Here is a 17,417-nt window from a genome sequence, read left to right as displayed (position 1 = left end):
ACAGTTTTTTTATCTTTCACTACACTTTGGCTTATTTTTATTTTTTTAATTTTTTTTTTATTTTTTTTGTTGACACTAATTTCTCTTTGCTTCCGATGGCTCTCAGGAGCCGATGTCTATCGGCGATCACACCGCCTGGTGTCGCGATGTAGTTCACTCAAACTGCCACCTAATATCGTAACTACGCCTGTGCGTCGAGCTACCAATCCACGCTTCCACATACACCTATGCACACGCTTTCACTCAGACGGTTGATTTGGGGATAACATAAACACACAACATACATACAGATAATAATGCTTTCGTTACAGGCTCTCATCCGCCTGCAGTCAATATGTAAACACAATTGTCAAGTCGATAAAACAGTAAGGTTAACTAACTAATGTATACATAAATAAATAGATGTATAGTCAAGTAATATTAAAAAAACCAGAAAGACAAAAGTTGCATGAATCCATAAATTACAAAAAAATTGTATAAATAAGAAAATAAATTAATTAATAAATAAAGTCAAATATGATCTATTAGAGCTAGTTTTGTAGTCAAGTTTACGGACGCTCACAAACATATACTAACCTGGATACATTCTAACAAACCTATGCTACAAAAATACCCTTAGCGTGGTATACCCCTACCCTTCTCCCAGAACTATCACCAAGTTCATATAAAGAATTGCCTATGGTCCTAAGGATGACACATTGGACATGTTTCGGCCCGAGCTTGGCATTGTAGCTGTCAATGAACTCTGTCTGTGAACTCTGATTAAAATTTCGGCGGTATACCACTTGTCCAATTTTGAACTTAATGTCTTTTGCCCTGGTGTTATATACCTTTTCTCCTACTTTGTATGCTCGCTTTATCTCGTCAAATATCTTATTCCTCAATTCTTGGTGCCTATCTCCTAGTTCAACTTCGCATTCTACATCCTTTAAAGAAGCTATTCTTCGCAAAATGTCATACTGTATCATGGGCATTCCGAATACAGCATAATACGGCGACTCGCCTATGGCGGTGTGTACCACATTTCGCAAGGCAAAGGCAGCATCACTCACGTGTTGATCCCACGTCTTTTGGTTCTGGCCGATATACGCTCGTATCATTTGCAATACTGACCTATTAAATCGTTCAGCTGCATTTGCCTAAGGGGAGTAAAACGCCGTCCTAATGTGTTTGGCCCCGTATTTTTGTAAAAAGGAGGTAAAGATCTCCGAGACGAACTGTTTTCCGTTTTCTGTGTGTACGAACTCGGAGACTCCAAAAATGTGGAAAACTTCCTTTTCTAGAAATTGAACCACTTTGGCAGCTGTTGCTCGCTGCATAGGTTTAAGAAACACAAATTTACTAAAATGATCAAGACACACACACATAAAAACATTTCCATCCTTAGAACGAGGATATGGTCCAATAAAATCAACATAAAGCCGTTGGAAAGGTTGCTCCGTTATTTATTGTTTGCCCATTGGTGGCTTACGAAAACTATTTTGGGTCTTTGTTTCTTTGGATATGACGCATTCTTTGACGCACTGTTGCACATTGGACACCATGACTGGCCAAAAGTATTTCTCTCGTACTCGGGCAAGGGTTTTATGGATTCCTCCATGACCCGTAGACGGCTTCCACCAAACCTGACCGCATCTCAACCGGTACCCAGAGCTTCCAGGTGTGGTCCTCTTGAAGTTCTCCCCCTCTATTAAGTTGTGTCCGTTTATAGATATATCCGTCTGATACGCAAGGATCAGGTAATTTGTCTTGGCATTTCGTTATGGATTCTCTCAATCCACAGTATTCGTCGGTGTGAAAGTAAGGCGAGTCAAGGATAATGTCTAATACTCTGTCCATCAGTGCCACTTCGTCCATGTTCATGCGCGATAATGTATCAGGCACAACATTTTGAACTCCTTTGCGATGTTCGATGTTGAAGTTGAATGCTTTCAGCTTCAGGCTCCATCTAGCCAGTCTACCGCTGAGGTCCTTCTGACCCATAAGCCACTTGAGACTTGCGTGGTCCGTGCTGATTGTGAAGGGGAGGCCCTCCACTTAAGGCCGGAACCTCTTCACGCTCAGCACCGCTGCATAGCACTCCAACTCCATCGCGCTGTAATTGCCTTGTGCCTTATTCAATTTCGCCGACATATATGCGATGGGTCGTTCGTTGCCGTCCTCGTCTTTTTGGAATAAAATTCCATCCACCCCGTCCGTCGAAGCGTCGCACTGTATAAAAAAGTGTTTATTGAAGTCCGGGTGAACAAGCACCGGGGCTGATATGAGGCTTTGCTTCAGCTGTTCAAAAGCTTTTCTCTCTTCGTCAGTCATCTCAAACTTCTTTATTCTGTCCTTAGTGAGGTAGTCGTGCATCGGCACTGCAATGGTTGCGTAATCCCTAATGAAACGGTGGTACCACCCCGATATGCCCAGGAATCGTCGAAGCTGTTTTGGGCTTTTCGGCTGAGGGAAATCTCGCACTGCTGCTATTTTATTGGCATATGTCTTTATACAACCGTCGCTTACCACATACCCTAAATACCGTACTTCTTTGAAGCAAAACTTGCTCTTTTCTATATTTATCGTCAATTTGGCTTCGCGTAAACACTTAGCGACCTTTTCCAATAAAGACATGTGTGACTCAAAATCTACGGAACATACTAACAGGTCATCAAGATACACAAACACACTTTCACGTAAAGCGCGTTGGAGTAAAATTTTTTAGATTGTGGCCTGCGCGATAGAGAAATATTTTTTAGATTGTGGCCGGTACACTAAAGTTTGGGAAACATTTTTTTTATTTCGATTTAATCTTTTGATGTCCATTGAACATACTCTTAAAACCCTTTGAATATAACCTTGGGTGTATCGACTCAAACATGGCTCATTTTATATTATACTAGATATATATATAAACTTGACAAAAACGTGAATTTATGACGCATCCCCCCTCTTGACCCGATCCCCTATTTTAATATCTACCAAATTTATATGTACCTTAAGTAGCAAAGTTATGGTATAACGATGTGAATCTATCCCAGATCTTTTTCAGTACTAAATTTACGTGTACTTTAACTACAGTCATGGTAATAAAGACTTTGCAAAATTTCCATATATATATATATATATATATACTGAGCCCACGTTCACTTGATCTGTGCCTGGATGTTAGTCTTATATGCATGCTCTCTGAATTTTCTCTTTTGCACCAAATTTTTTATTTATTTATTTATTTATTTAAGTTCAGTCTACAGAATTTAATTCTTACAGACTAGATATAATACGCAGTTAATCAATTAAAAATAGTGTATAATTTTAATTTAAATATACTTATACTATCATTAAACTCAATAACGCTTGCATAGGTATTGCATAATCTAACGCTCCTAGCAATCGGCTCGTTCATGGCGTAATTAGTAGAGTGGAATGTGTCTACCAATAAGCGATTATTTCTTAAGTTACGAGGCGGGTCATATAAATTGACCAAATTAGATAAGTCGTCACAGTGTATGTTATTATTAATGACATTATAAATAAAAAGTATTGAGAAGTATATTCTCCTATCATATAGGGACTGCAAGCCCATTAGTTTCCGTCTACCAATATAAGAAGGAAGACTACCTTGCCACGGTAACTTTCTTAGAGCAAATTTCGTGAAAACTTTTTGAACTCTTTCGATTTTGTTTGAGTGGGTTTCATAGTATGGGCACCATATTAGAGAACAATACTCTAGTCTGCTTCGAACAAGAGATATGTAAAGAGCTTTTAAAGTGCAAGGATCTCTGAAATCCATTGAATTTCTTCTTATGGACCCTATCATAGAAAAAGCTTTTGATACTATTAAGTCAATGTGTTGAGAAAATGTTAGCTTTGAGTCGAAAATAACACCCAAATCTTTCATTTTGGTACTTCTAGCTAGAGCACAATTGTCTATATTGTAACTAAATATTATGTTGTTAGACTTCCTAGAGAAGGTGACAACACAGCATTTATTGATGTTCAGTTTGAGACAATTCAAAGTGCACCACTGATTCAGTGAATTGAGATCGACTTGTAACTTATGGCTATCACTTGCATCACGAACGGTACAAAAAAGTTTGACGTCATCCGCGAACATTAGGCACTTAGCGAATTTAAAGCAATTCGGTAGGTCGTTAATAAATAAAAGAAATAGCAGTGGTCCGCAGTGAGTACCCTGAGGTATACCTGACCACGCGTCGATAAATAGTCTTGAGGTTGTATTCCCTAACTTAATAAATAGTTTCCTGTTTGACAGAAAACTAGCGAAGAAATTAATGAGAATGCTACTAACTCCGTAACTTCGTAACTTCTGCAAAAGTATGGTATGACATACCTTATCGAAGGCTTTGGAGAAGTCTGTGTAAATCACATCAAGTTGTGCCTGCTTTCCGAACGCACCCACTATACTATTCGATAATAGGGTCAAGTTCGAACAGGTTGATCTTCCAGGAAAGAAGCCGTGTTGATCTTTAGAGATAAAATCCCGAACATGGTCAAATAACTTTGATTGGATTATGTAGTCGAACAATTTGGCCAGTGTCCCCTGTATAACGATAGGCCTATAATTACAAACATCATTACGATCACCAGACTTAAAGACCGGAACAATGTGACATAACTTCCACTGGTCGAGGAAAGTACCCTTATTGATACAATGCTGGAAAAGCTGGGATATGGGATTAGCTACAGTATAGCAGCAACGCTTGAAAAATATAGGCGCAAATCCCTCGGAGTCATGTTTGGAACTGGACTTTAGCGATGAAATAGCGGATAGTACATCCTCTTCGGCGATTGAAAAGGAGGTTATAAAAGGTAAAGGTATGGAATGAAATGTAGGCGATATAGGAATGCTATGATTCTCATAAACTTTCTGAAAAAACTTTGCAAACAAGTCGCAGGACTCGACAGTATTATCAGAGATAGCGCCATCATATTCCAAGTTCGTTGGGAATCCATTTGTTTTCCTCCTGGAATCTATGAATTTCCAAAATCCTCTCGGATTGGACTTTAAATTCGTTTCAACGGTATACATATAGTGCCTAAATAAGAAGTTATGAAGATGATCATACTCCTTTCTTAAATGAATGAAGTGTTAAGACGATTGATTTCAGAACTATTATTCTTGAACTTCTTAAAAGCCTTATTCTTTTTATTTCTCAAGTTAGAGAGTCTTAGATTGAACCAAGGTGGCTTGTTTTTAGCTGCGCATCTTTTTAGGGGAACAAAATTAGAGATGGCTTCAGAAAAAATGGAACACAATATCTCGTAAGAAGTATTGGGACAGCCGGAATTTTTCAGAAACTCCCAATTGGAACAGTGCAAAAAATTATTTATAGACTCATAATCGGCACTCATGTAATCACGCCGAGCTAGTGGTTCATCTTTTACGGTATCGAAACTATAAAACATAATACTAAGAAAAATAGCCTTATGATGAAAACTATTATTCAAAATTGGAGATAGACATTCATGGCATGATACTTTTAAATTATTAGTAACAAATATTAGATCTAGGATTTTATTATTGTCATTCTGAACTCCGTTACGTTGCAGGAAACCATGAGAGAGCAAAGTGCTTACGACATAGATTTCGACGCTGGAGCTGAGATTATGCGGTATTAAAGTTTTATTATGATTTTCCCAAGAGATATTGGGTAGATTAAAGTCGCCTAAGAAAATAATTTCATCACCAGACTTTAGAGAATTTGAGATTGCAATCACATTTTCTAAATGTTTTACATACATTTCTATATCACTACCAGGAGGAATATAAGAAACTAAAAGTATTAATGATTTGTTGCTAGTAAATTTAACTCTAACACAGATTTGATCTAACAACCCATCGGATAAATCAAGACTGATTGCGTTACTGCACAAATGTGCTCTTACAGCCAGTAAAACACCACCACCCTTCTCGTGCCCAGTAGCTAGAACATCCCGATCCTTTCGGTACACATTATAGTGATCATCGAAGTATTCGCTTGAAGATATGGCACAGTTTAGCCAAGTTTCAGTAATAGCCACGAAGTCATATTCATGCAATGATGTATCGCGACGAGTTTGGCCCGCTTTGGTGCGCATGCCACCAACGTTCTGATAGTATAAAGAGTATTTTGAGCTAATTGATACGTTGATATTTTGCGGCACCACAACATTTATGTTATTGTTGCTGCCTCTTCCCGCTTTTGAAAAAATTTAAACGGCTGCACTGTTACATTGGCTGGCCAAATGTTAGAGCTTAAAAGCTTATCGCAAAGTATAGGAGAGGTTCCAAGTTTAAAATTTACTCTTCTTAAAGAGTTAGTATCGATACCTCTTTTAATAAGCGCATTACAATATAAGTTTGATGATTTAATTGACGTATGCTTGGAGACGTATTCCACTATATCATTAGCAGTCACTGACGGTTTAAACGAAGCCAAGTGTAACCATTTTATGGGAGAAGCAACAGCAAGTTCTTCGCTTAAATTGCATCCAAACAACAACTCTACGACTCTTTGCATTCTTTGTTGCGCTTTTCTCCCTATTTTTCTTAATGCCGAGATCGGCAGAGCTGGCATCAGCTGTATCACTATCACCCTTTCTCAAATTTTTGTTATGACTGTTAAGAGCTTTAGAGCACGCAACATTATATGTATATATGAGCACACGTTCACTTGATCTGTGCCTGGACGTTAGTCTTGCTTGTACAGTAGAAAAGACTAAACGTCTCACCGGAAGGCTTATGCGAAAGACTACCTATTCGAAAAAAATTAAAAAAGGCAAATTAAACATGGGTGGAAAATAATCACGGATGGTGACTCATAACCTTGGGTGTATCGATTCAAACATGGCTCATTTTATATTATACTAGATATATATATAAACTTGACAAAAACGTGAATTTATGACGCATCCCCCCTCTTGACCCGATCCACTATTTTAATATCATAACGATGTGAATCTCTCCCAGATATTTTTCAGTACTAAATTTACGTGTACTTTAACTAAAGTCATGGTAATAAAGACGAATGCTCTTTGCAAGTATATTCGTAAAAATTTCTAAAAATTTGTGAACAAAATAGGACTCTCCCCTAGATTTATGAACGTAAACAGTGTCATCCTTAGGGCTTATGTTGAAAATAAACAAATTTTTATTTTAATACATATGTTCATTTAAATTTTTTTTTGTTTGGACAAAAATTCTATTGTTTTATTTTTTATTCCATATCTTTTTATACTCAGTTGAGTAGAGCTCACAGAGTATATTAACTTTGATTGAATAACGGTTGGTTGTACAGGTATAAAGGAATCGAGATTGATATAGACTTCCATATATCAAAATAATCAGTATCGAAAAAAAAAATTCGATTGAGCCATGTCCGTCCGTCCATCCGTCTGTCCGTTAACACGATAACTTGAGTAAATTTTGAGGTATCTTGATGAAATTTGGTATGTAGGTTTCTGGGCACTCATCTCAGATCACTATTTAAAATGAACGATATCGGACAATAACCACGCCCACTTTTTCGATATCGAAAATTTCAAAAAATCGAAAAAGTGCGATAATTCATTACCAAATACGGATTAGCGATGAAACTTGGTAGATGAGTTGAACTTATGACGCAGAATAGAAAACTAGTAAAATTTTGGACAATGGGTGTGGCACCGCCCACTTTTAAAAGAAAGTAATTTAGAAGTTTTGCAAGCTGTAATTTGGCAGTCGTTGAAGATATCATGATAAAATTTGGCAGGAACGTTACTCGTATTACTATATGTCTGCTTAATAAAAATTAGCAAAATCGGAGAACGACCACGCCCACTTTTTAAAAAAAATATTTCTTTAATTAAAATTTTAAAAGAAAAGTTAACATCTTTACAGTATATAAGTAAATTATGTCCACATTCAACTCCAGTAATGATAGGTTGCAACAAAATACAAAAATAAAAGAAAATTTCAAAATGTCAAATTTCAAAATGTTCAAACGTCCAGTTTTTATACACAGTCGACCGTCTGTTCTTCCGCTCGGCCGTTAACACGATAACTTGAGCAAAAATCGATATATCTTTACCAAACTCAGTTCACGTACCGTTGCCGAAATCCGACTATGACCATGCCCATAATTATATACCAAATACGAAAAAAGGGATGAAACATGATAATTGTATTGGTCTATTGACGCAAAATATAAATTTAGAAAAAAACTTGGTAAAATGGGTGTGACACCTACCATATTAAGTAGAAGAAAATAAAAAAGTTTTGCAGGGCGAAATCAAAAGCCCTTGGAATCTTGGAAGGAATACTTTTCGTGGTATTACATATAAAATAAACTAGCGGTACCCGACAGATGATGTTCTGGATCACCCTGGTCCACATTTTGGTCGATATCTCGAAAACGCTTTCACTTATACAACTAAGAGTCTCTCCCTTTTAAAACCCTCATTAATACCTTTAATTTGATACCCATATCGTACAAACACATTCTAGAGTCACCCCTGGTCCACGTTTATGCCCATATCTCGAAAAGGCGTCCACATATAGATCTAAGGCCCACTCCTTTTTAAAATACTCATTAACACCTTTCATTTGATACCCATATCGTACAAACAAATTCTAGAGTCACCCCTGGTCCACCTTTATGGCGATATCTTGAAAAGGGGTCCACCTATAGAACTAATGCCCACGCCCTTTTAAAATACTCATTAACAGCTTTCATTTGATACCCATATAGTACAAACAAACTCTAGAGTCACCCCTGGTCCACGTTTATGGCGATATCTCGAAAAGGCGTCCACATATAGAACTAGGGCCCACTTCCTCTTAAAATACTCTTTAATACCTTCCATTTGATACACATGTCGGACAAACAAATTCCAGTGTTACCCTAGGTTATTTCTACAACATTGTGATTTTCCCTTACTTTGTCTCCACAGCTCTCAACTGAGTATGTAATATTCGGTTACACCCGAACTTAGCCTTCCTTACTTGTTCAGTACTAACTTTAAGTGTACTTTAACTACAGTCATGGTAATAAAGACTTTGCAAAATTTCCATATACATATATACTTATATAGGGTTAAATACCCTACTACATGGTTTGGGCGTTTCGTATGGCAACGCTATGCAAGAAGTTTCTAGAAACATAAAAATACAACCCTGTTGAGTATTCGCTTGGAGTTGGAACGCAATATTATTTTATTCTTTTAATGTACAAACATTGACATTGTAAATTTAGTTATATTTTAATAAACTCTTGAGGAATCAACAAAGATCCCTAAAGTGGAGACCCCGCCGATTAACATGCCAAACGAAAGGAAAGAAAGATTTGTTGTTGCGAAGAGTATGCTTCATTTGGGGCGGCTCACAGTGAAGCCACCACCCTTTTGGAAGCCCGATACGAGGTTGTGTTTCGCCCAAGTGGAAGCGCAATTCGTGCGCGCGGGTATCACAACCGATTACACTAAATATTATACCATCGTGGCTGAAATTTATTCAGCAATATTAATGCATGCCAGCGCCATTATTACATCGCCTCCTGCTACCGGCAAGTATGAAGCGTTAAAGGATTTAGCACACAATCGGTTAGACAACGCTATTTTAAAAACAATTTGGTCGCGACGCTTGCCGATGCAGGTCCAGCAAATTTTAACGACATTAGATGAGGACGTCGAAGAATTGCCTAAAAAAGCTGAACAAATTTTGGAAGTAGCGACGGGGGGTGGATTCAACGCTATGGGAACGACTACCACAGAGACGGCAATTGCCGAACTTGTATGTCGTATAGACAAATTCGAACAAGAAAATCGTAACAAATTCCAGCGCACGGAGCAAGCAGGGCGAACGAGGGTTCCAAAGGCAACAGCAACTACGGTACGGCGAAACGGCGTTGTACGAGTGCCAAATAGCGACATTTGTTGGTATCATCGCACCTTTGGGAACCATGCCACAAAATGTCGACCAGCACGCACGGAAAACTAGTTAGTCCTCCGTTCAAAGCGGCTACGACGGAGGCTAGCCAACATACGAGCCGTCTCCATATACTGGACAAAATTTCATCTTTAAAATTTTTAATCGATACTGGGGCCGAAATTTCAGTGTTACCCAGATGTAATAACGACCCGGCGCTACCTGCTCCGATGAAGTTAGTGGCCGCGAACAACACCCAGATCAACACGTATGGTAGGAAGAAGTTGACACTCGATCTGGGATTCAAGCGAACCTTTACTTGGCTGTTCATCATAGCTGACGTATCCAACCCGATAATAGGCGCGGATTTTTTTACAAAAGTTCGAGATCTTAGTAGACATGAAGAACAAAAGGATTATCGACCAGAGGACTAAAACTCAGATTGGTTGTCTCGTAGTAAACCCTCCGCAAGGTATTATCACGTTCAGATGCTCGAACATATTTCATGAAGTATTAACGCGGTATGTGGATCTCACAGAGGATAAGACATCAAATGTAAAGGGTAATGTCTATCATTTCATCGAGAACAGAGGTCCGCCGACAGTGCAGAAGGTACGGCGACTATCACCGGAAAAGTTAAGCATCGCAAAGCAGGAGTTTCAGTACCTATTAGATAAAAGTATTTGCCAACGCTCGAAAAGTCCGTGGGCCAGCCCGTTGTACATGGTACAGAAGGCCAACGGATCGTAGCGTCCATATGGAGATTATCGGAAACTGAATGCGAAAACTGTTCCACACAAGTACCCTATACGTCACATACATGACATTTGGACTTAGAAATGCGGCCCAGACCTTTCAAAGGATCATGGATGACACAATGGCTGGCTTAGAGTTTGCCTTTCCGTATCTCGATGACGTGCTAGTAGCCTCGAGTTCGGCTGCAGAACACGTCAAACATTTGCAACAGTTGTTCGACCGCTATCGCGATAGAGGTCTGGTCGTAAATATAGAGAAATGTCAGGTGGGTTTGCCGGAGGTAGAGTTCCTTGGCCACTTGGTTTCGAAAAGGGGCATTTCCCCCTTACCTCGTAAAGTGCAGGGAATCCTGGAGTTAAAAAAACCAACTGAGGTTCACGAATTGAGGAGGTTTCTGGGCGCGGTAAATTTTTACCGTCGGTTCCTTCCGCACGCAGCAGCCACAGAAGCACCACTGCAGGAGGTGATGGGTCCGTGTAAAAAACATGATAGGACCAAGTTAAAATGGACGGCGACTTCCGAGAGGGCGTTTAAAGAACGCAAGGCACAGCTGGCGAAAGAGGCACTAATCATATTCCCAGAGAGGGGAGCTATCATAGCACTAGCAAAGGATGCGTCTGACACCGCAATGGGAGCGGCATTACAACAGTTAACATTGGGCAAGTGGCGACCGCTAGGATTTTTCTCACAGAAGTTCACCAAAAAGAGGCAAGGTACAGTACGTATGACCGCGAGCTGCTGGCTATACACAGAGCAATTCGACACTTCAGATATTTTTTGGAGGGGATGCAATTTATTATTTTTACAGATCACAAACCTTTAGTCCAAGCATTCGAGCAAAGTTGGGAAAAGTTATCTCCACGACAGACACGACAATTAAATTTCATTAGTCAGTTTTCTACTGATATACGACACATTAGCGGAGCTGAAAATATCGTCGCCGACATGCTGTCGAGGATTGCGACATTCACGGCTCCTTCGCCATTAGATACGAAGCTGCTACACGACAAACAGCAAGGGTGCGAGGAGTTAAATGAGTTACTAGATGATGGTAACACGGCGTTACACTTAATAAAATATAAACATCCCGACGGGGGATTCGATATATTTTGCGAGTCCAAAGTCCCTGCGGCAAGTGGTTTTCGATGCCACTCACGGCCTCGCACCGCGTGCTAAAAGCAGCATCAAGATGCCACAAGGCGGACATAGATTGGGTTGGTGTACTACCTATAGTTCTACTGGGATTAAGGACAGCGGTGAAGGAAAACCTGGGAGTTTTGGTGGCTGAAATGCTCTATGGACAGCCGATTCGACTTCCCGGGGATTTTTTCGAAAGTCCGCGCGAGACAACGGTGGATGAGCCGATGTATTTACAAAAGCTCAGATAACATTTCGAGCAACTTCGACCTACGCAAACATCACAACACGGAAAGGCACCTATAGAACTATGGCACACTCCCGCATTAAATAATCTTTAATACCTTTCATTTGATACAACGTGTCATACAAACACATTCCAGGATTACCCTCGGTTCATTTGCCTACATGGTTATTTTCCCTAATGTTGTCACGATAGCTCTCAACTGAGTATGTAATGTTCGGTTACACCCGAACTTAACCTTCCTTACTTGTTGGCTTTATATTTTTATTTATATAGATTCGTTTATATATTGGAGCAAAGTTATCGAACAAAACACTCATAAAGTCTAACAAATCAACAATTCCACTTGTAGATTGCACAATATTTGAGCATGCTCTTAAACAAAATATTTATCTATACGCGAATTTTGCACTTGTATTGACATATGTTTCTGAGTGAATAACTCATGTAAGACACTTATTGCAAATAGTTTAAATAAGAGCACTTCATTAATAGTGACTGCTTTCATTTTAGTTGTGTTTTTGAAATATGGCGTATACAACGGTAAATAGTATTAACAGCAATATAAACGCTGATGTCATTACAATTTTAAACGAAAAGGAATTTCTCCTTAAAGATATATTCAATAACGATTTGAACTGTTATACGAAAAGCAATGTATTCTCCAAAATATACCAAGATTCACCGGAATCGCCAATACCATTAACTTCAGTCATATATACACCAAGTATAAATTTTTTCGAGAACTCAAAGTTTTACAAACAAATCAATAACAATAACAGAATCCTGAAATGGTTGAAAAAGCGTAACATACTTGTCCTTGTCTATGGTATAACGTCACAACTGGAATATTCGACACAGGTGCATAAATCAATTAAAGAGTCACAAATACTCAATGATCTAATCGAAACAAGCGGTTGTATATCATCGGTATACACATGCATTCCGACAATATTCAAAAACGAATATAATGTCTCCACTCCAAATGAAGATAAAATAAATCTGCTTCGATTTGAAAACTCACCATTCAATCATATACTCAATCTATTACGACAAAGAATCAACAACATATATGCTTGTAATTATTCACAAATAAACTATCTAATATTTAATGATCTTAACAACAATGACTATATTTCAAAATTTATGAAAAACACAAGAAACATCTCTAACCTATTGCATTGTAAGGGTTTTATTTGTTGATGTTGCATGCTGTTCCAACCCATACGTGCCTACCAAAGATATGTATGTGTACATGTTGGGTTCGTTGACCATTATTTTACACGACCATGTATAGAAATAGAAATCGTCTAGTATGGCCGGGTATTCGGAACGATTAAAACACGCATACATATGTACATTGTATATTGAATCGACAAGGTAGCGTGTTTCTGCATAGGTATCGAAAATAGTCTCACCAATGAATTTAGCTTATATTTTACATGTGCCTCCGTGTAAATTTGTCATTTCATATTTACGTATATGCGGCAATAGTTTTTGTTGATTTACCATACTACTACTGGTTCCGTTGACAACGTGTATGGCTTCGTCGTCATCACGTGCTTCTTTTAATTCTGTTAGTCTCGTCTTTGACAATTGTATAGTTTGTATTTGATGCAATTTCATCGTACAAATTTTGTAAATAATCCTGCAGCGGATAAATCAATTGTTGATACACGACAAATGGTGTACCCAATATGGAAATTTCTCCTGTACGTAAATATACAACTTTCGATGGATCATTCAAAAGTGGACAAAATTTTTGATTATTTTTCAACATTAGCTTTATAGAGGCCTTGTCTATTAATTGTTCAATCTTCCAGTCGTAATTTTTACCAATATATAAATAATCCTTATGGAGTAGTGTTCCAATTACATACAATGACTTACTGCAATTCTTATAGAAATTAATATCTAATAGGTAGATTTTTTGCTTTTCGTTCAAATTTATATATATTGAATATGTACTATTCAATCTTATGTTGTGCATATTCATTATACTATTTTTACTATCATCATCATTCAACAAATCTACCATTTGGGTTACGTGTGTGGGTTTTTTTTCCGGCTTTGCTTAATTTCATTGTTATTGTCTTGTGTACATTTTGTGATACAGTATTTCCGTCAAAGAACATATTAAACACGTGTTCGCACTCTTTCATAGACCATTCTGATGTTGTCAAACGTTCAAAATAGACTCCAATATCTAGCTCTTTGTTCTCGTCGTTATCCATATTTTCTGCATATATACCCAAATACTGCTTGTAACGATTCATGGTAAACTTACATACGTGTACATCATCACTAGTGGGAAAAACATCATTTTTCGTACTCAAGTCTAGTCTCTTGGTCTGTTCATTCCATATGAATAATGTTTTGTTAATATTTAACTTGATAAATGTTTGATTTCTTAATTCGTTGCATATATCAGTGTTATTATCTTTTATTGTACACATAGTATATTTTTGTTCTATGCTACCATTAGATATTGTTGGTGGTATTCCAGTGGCAAAGATTTTCTTTTCCCATTGCTGTTGTGCAAAGTTGTAGTAATAGTCATTGGCTAAACTATTTACTTTACTCGGTGCAAGTGCACTGGTATCTAGTGTCGTATTCATGTCGCTATCGAGTATATATTTTTTAAATCTCTTCTCTGATAAACTATAAAACCAAAAATCAATTGTGTTTTTCTTTTCAGTTAGCTGCATTAATCCCGGAGATATCTGCGTAATATATTCCTGTGGAGTTGGAATTTTTACGATTTTTCTATACATCAAATTCAAATAAATCAAAAAAACTACAATTATTATTATTTGAATTATATACAGTAACGACGACATGGAAACTAATACCAAAACTAAACAGCAACAACACTTGGATAAATTTGATAAGGTCTTTGATGTGTTCTACAACAAGCACGAACTCGGCATATATGCTTATGATCTTCCGTGTCAACATCTGCGAACAAGAATATCGAATTACAATATAGATCTTCAGATGAATTGGCTACCAAAAAATTTATTTGTAAAGATTGTGGAACATTTATTGAATAAAACAACTTACATACATACTACGCATTTTTATTTGTATATAATTTTTGTTGTTCTCTTCCTTGTAATAGTATCTGCATTAATGGCTATGTTTAGATTTTTATGCGCGTATACAAATATTTCCTCGAATATACGAGGATTTTTTATCAACTCCTTACACACGCTATTCATCGAATGTTTACAAACCTCAAACGAATTCAAATTCCATATAACGTTCTGTGCTTTATTACGCGCTTGACATTTACTATTTTCGCATTTACGCAACGCATTCTTGTCTCGTATATTATCCAATTCATCGATTACGGTGGTTGTCTTTGGGGAGTCGAGTGCCATATAACGTTCTCGATCGAGAAAATACACCTGTTCAAATACCTCAGGATATATGCGCATAATAAAACTGATGGCCGTCGAAAGATCGGGATTGATATGGTCGAATAATTTCAAAAGATTAAAAATATCACAATACATTCTATCTTTTTCTCAAAACTTACACAATCGTTAAGTAGATTGTATATCTTTTGCAGTTGCTCGTTTGAACGCCCCAACCACCAATCGTATATTGTCTTGGCATCTTTGGGAAATCTATCTATATGCCTAAGAATTGTCAGCTCTTTGCACATTCCTGCATTTTTCGTTATAAAAAAATCGTAGAGAGCGGCTTCGATTGTTTCATAGTTTCCCGACAGGCATAATTCATCGTACAATTTTATATTGTCCCCAAACAGACATCTCCATTCGGTTAATAATTCACGATAAAATATCAACCACTTAAGTTTATATTTGTACAAAAAGTTCTGAGCAGATATGTTGGCCAAATGTTCGATGACAACGGCATGGTCCTGACAATAAATCATTCCGTTCGTTTCTGTTGGTGGTGCACACACATCAATACTCAATATATAGAAACAATTATTGCGTAACCGCTGTTCGTTGGCGAGAAGTCATGGCGGGCCAGGCAGGCTGGAAGCCCGGGCTAAGCTCGTCGTTGGTCGTGGTTCTTGCCGCAAATTCTCACACACAGCTACACAGACAAAAAAAAAAAAAAAGATTCATGCCTGTGATTGTGGACAGGAAAAAGGAAAGATAATAGCGGGAGGAAACAGTCCTGTCAGTTGGAGCCGATCCACCCCTTTAGTCCGCAACCCGCGAACTACCTTTGAATGCTACTGGGCTCCGACAATTGAAGTAGCATTCCCTATTACTGACAGTAGTCCATCAGTCTAAGCGTCAAGTCATGTCCGTCAGTCAGTCTATGGATCAAACACCTAGAAATCAATCATTATCCTGGAGAACAACATCCACTCCAAAATAAGGTGTATTTAGCCTTCCATTTCAAAGAACTACTAGCCCGTTAAATTTGATTTCACTCACATCAGTTTATTAACAAATTCTCTTAATACTAACAAATGAAAAATCCTTGGATTTAATAATAAAAGATTAAGAATAAAAAAAGGGAATATGCGTAAAAAAATTTAATTCAATACAATAATTGGGTTTTCTTTCCCCTCCTTTTTTTCTTGTTGTAAATAAAAAAAATTTAAACAAAAAAAGTTAATGCTAGTTGGTGAACATATTGTACAAAAAGACACGATGTAATCGCCTGCGTTGTCTTTCTCAGCAGCTGCTCTCGGTAATATCCACTCTCGCACAGCAGCACTCTCTCTCCGAAGTTCTCTCTGTATTTGTTACTTGGTCAGCTCTGCCTAAGTAATCCAAATGTTCCGCCGTTTCTGCCTTATTATATATTTTCTATTTCTTTGCTTCCTTTAATGCAATTTAGGTCACTGACCTCTTTCCGGTTCAACCACGGAAACAGCTGTTGACGGTAGCTTATATTGCCAGCTAATACCCTATGCCGGTAGACCGTTGGCCTACATAAAAAAGTCTACAGTTTGGGTGTTGTTGTTGCTGGGTACAACACGGTTCTTTTGCATGTCTATTGGTTGTGGGCGTCGCTATGTATGCTGGGGTTGTTGTTGTTATCCTCGGATTGGTGGTAAATCGAGGTTTTTAAACAAACCGAGATTCAGCCTTTTTGCCTCCCGCTGACAGGAATCTGCGAAATACACAAATGCACAAACAATGCAAGTTAAGTAATGTGAAATGCATATGCGTATGTACATATATTTATAGATATAGCTTAAACACATTGGAATACACACCTATGTATGTATGTCTACTTCATGCATTTTCAAGTGTGGTTAGATTTTATTTAAAATTTGTGATATTTTCGAACTCACAAATAAATTTCGATTTGGTCAATTTTCACTAACTTAAATTTCACCTCTATGCTATCTTGCCAGAACCGCGTATGTTTTGAAATTTGTGTTTATTTTTCTTT

Source organism: Eurosta solidaginis, chromosome X (genome assembly GCF_040869045.1).
Source record: "Eurosta solidaginis isolate ZX-2024a chromosome X, ASM4086904v1, whole genome shotgun sequence".
NCBI lineage: Eukaryota > Metazoa > Arthropoda > Insecta > Diptera > Tephritidae > Eurosta > Eurosta solidaginis.
Note: the sequence above shows the minus strand (reverse complement) of the source record.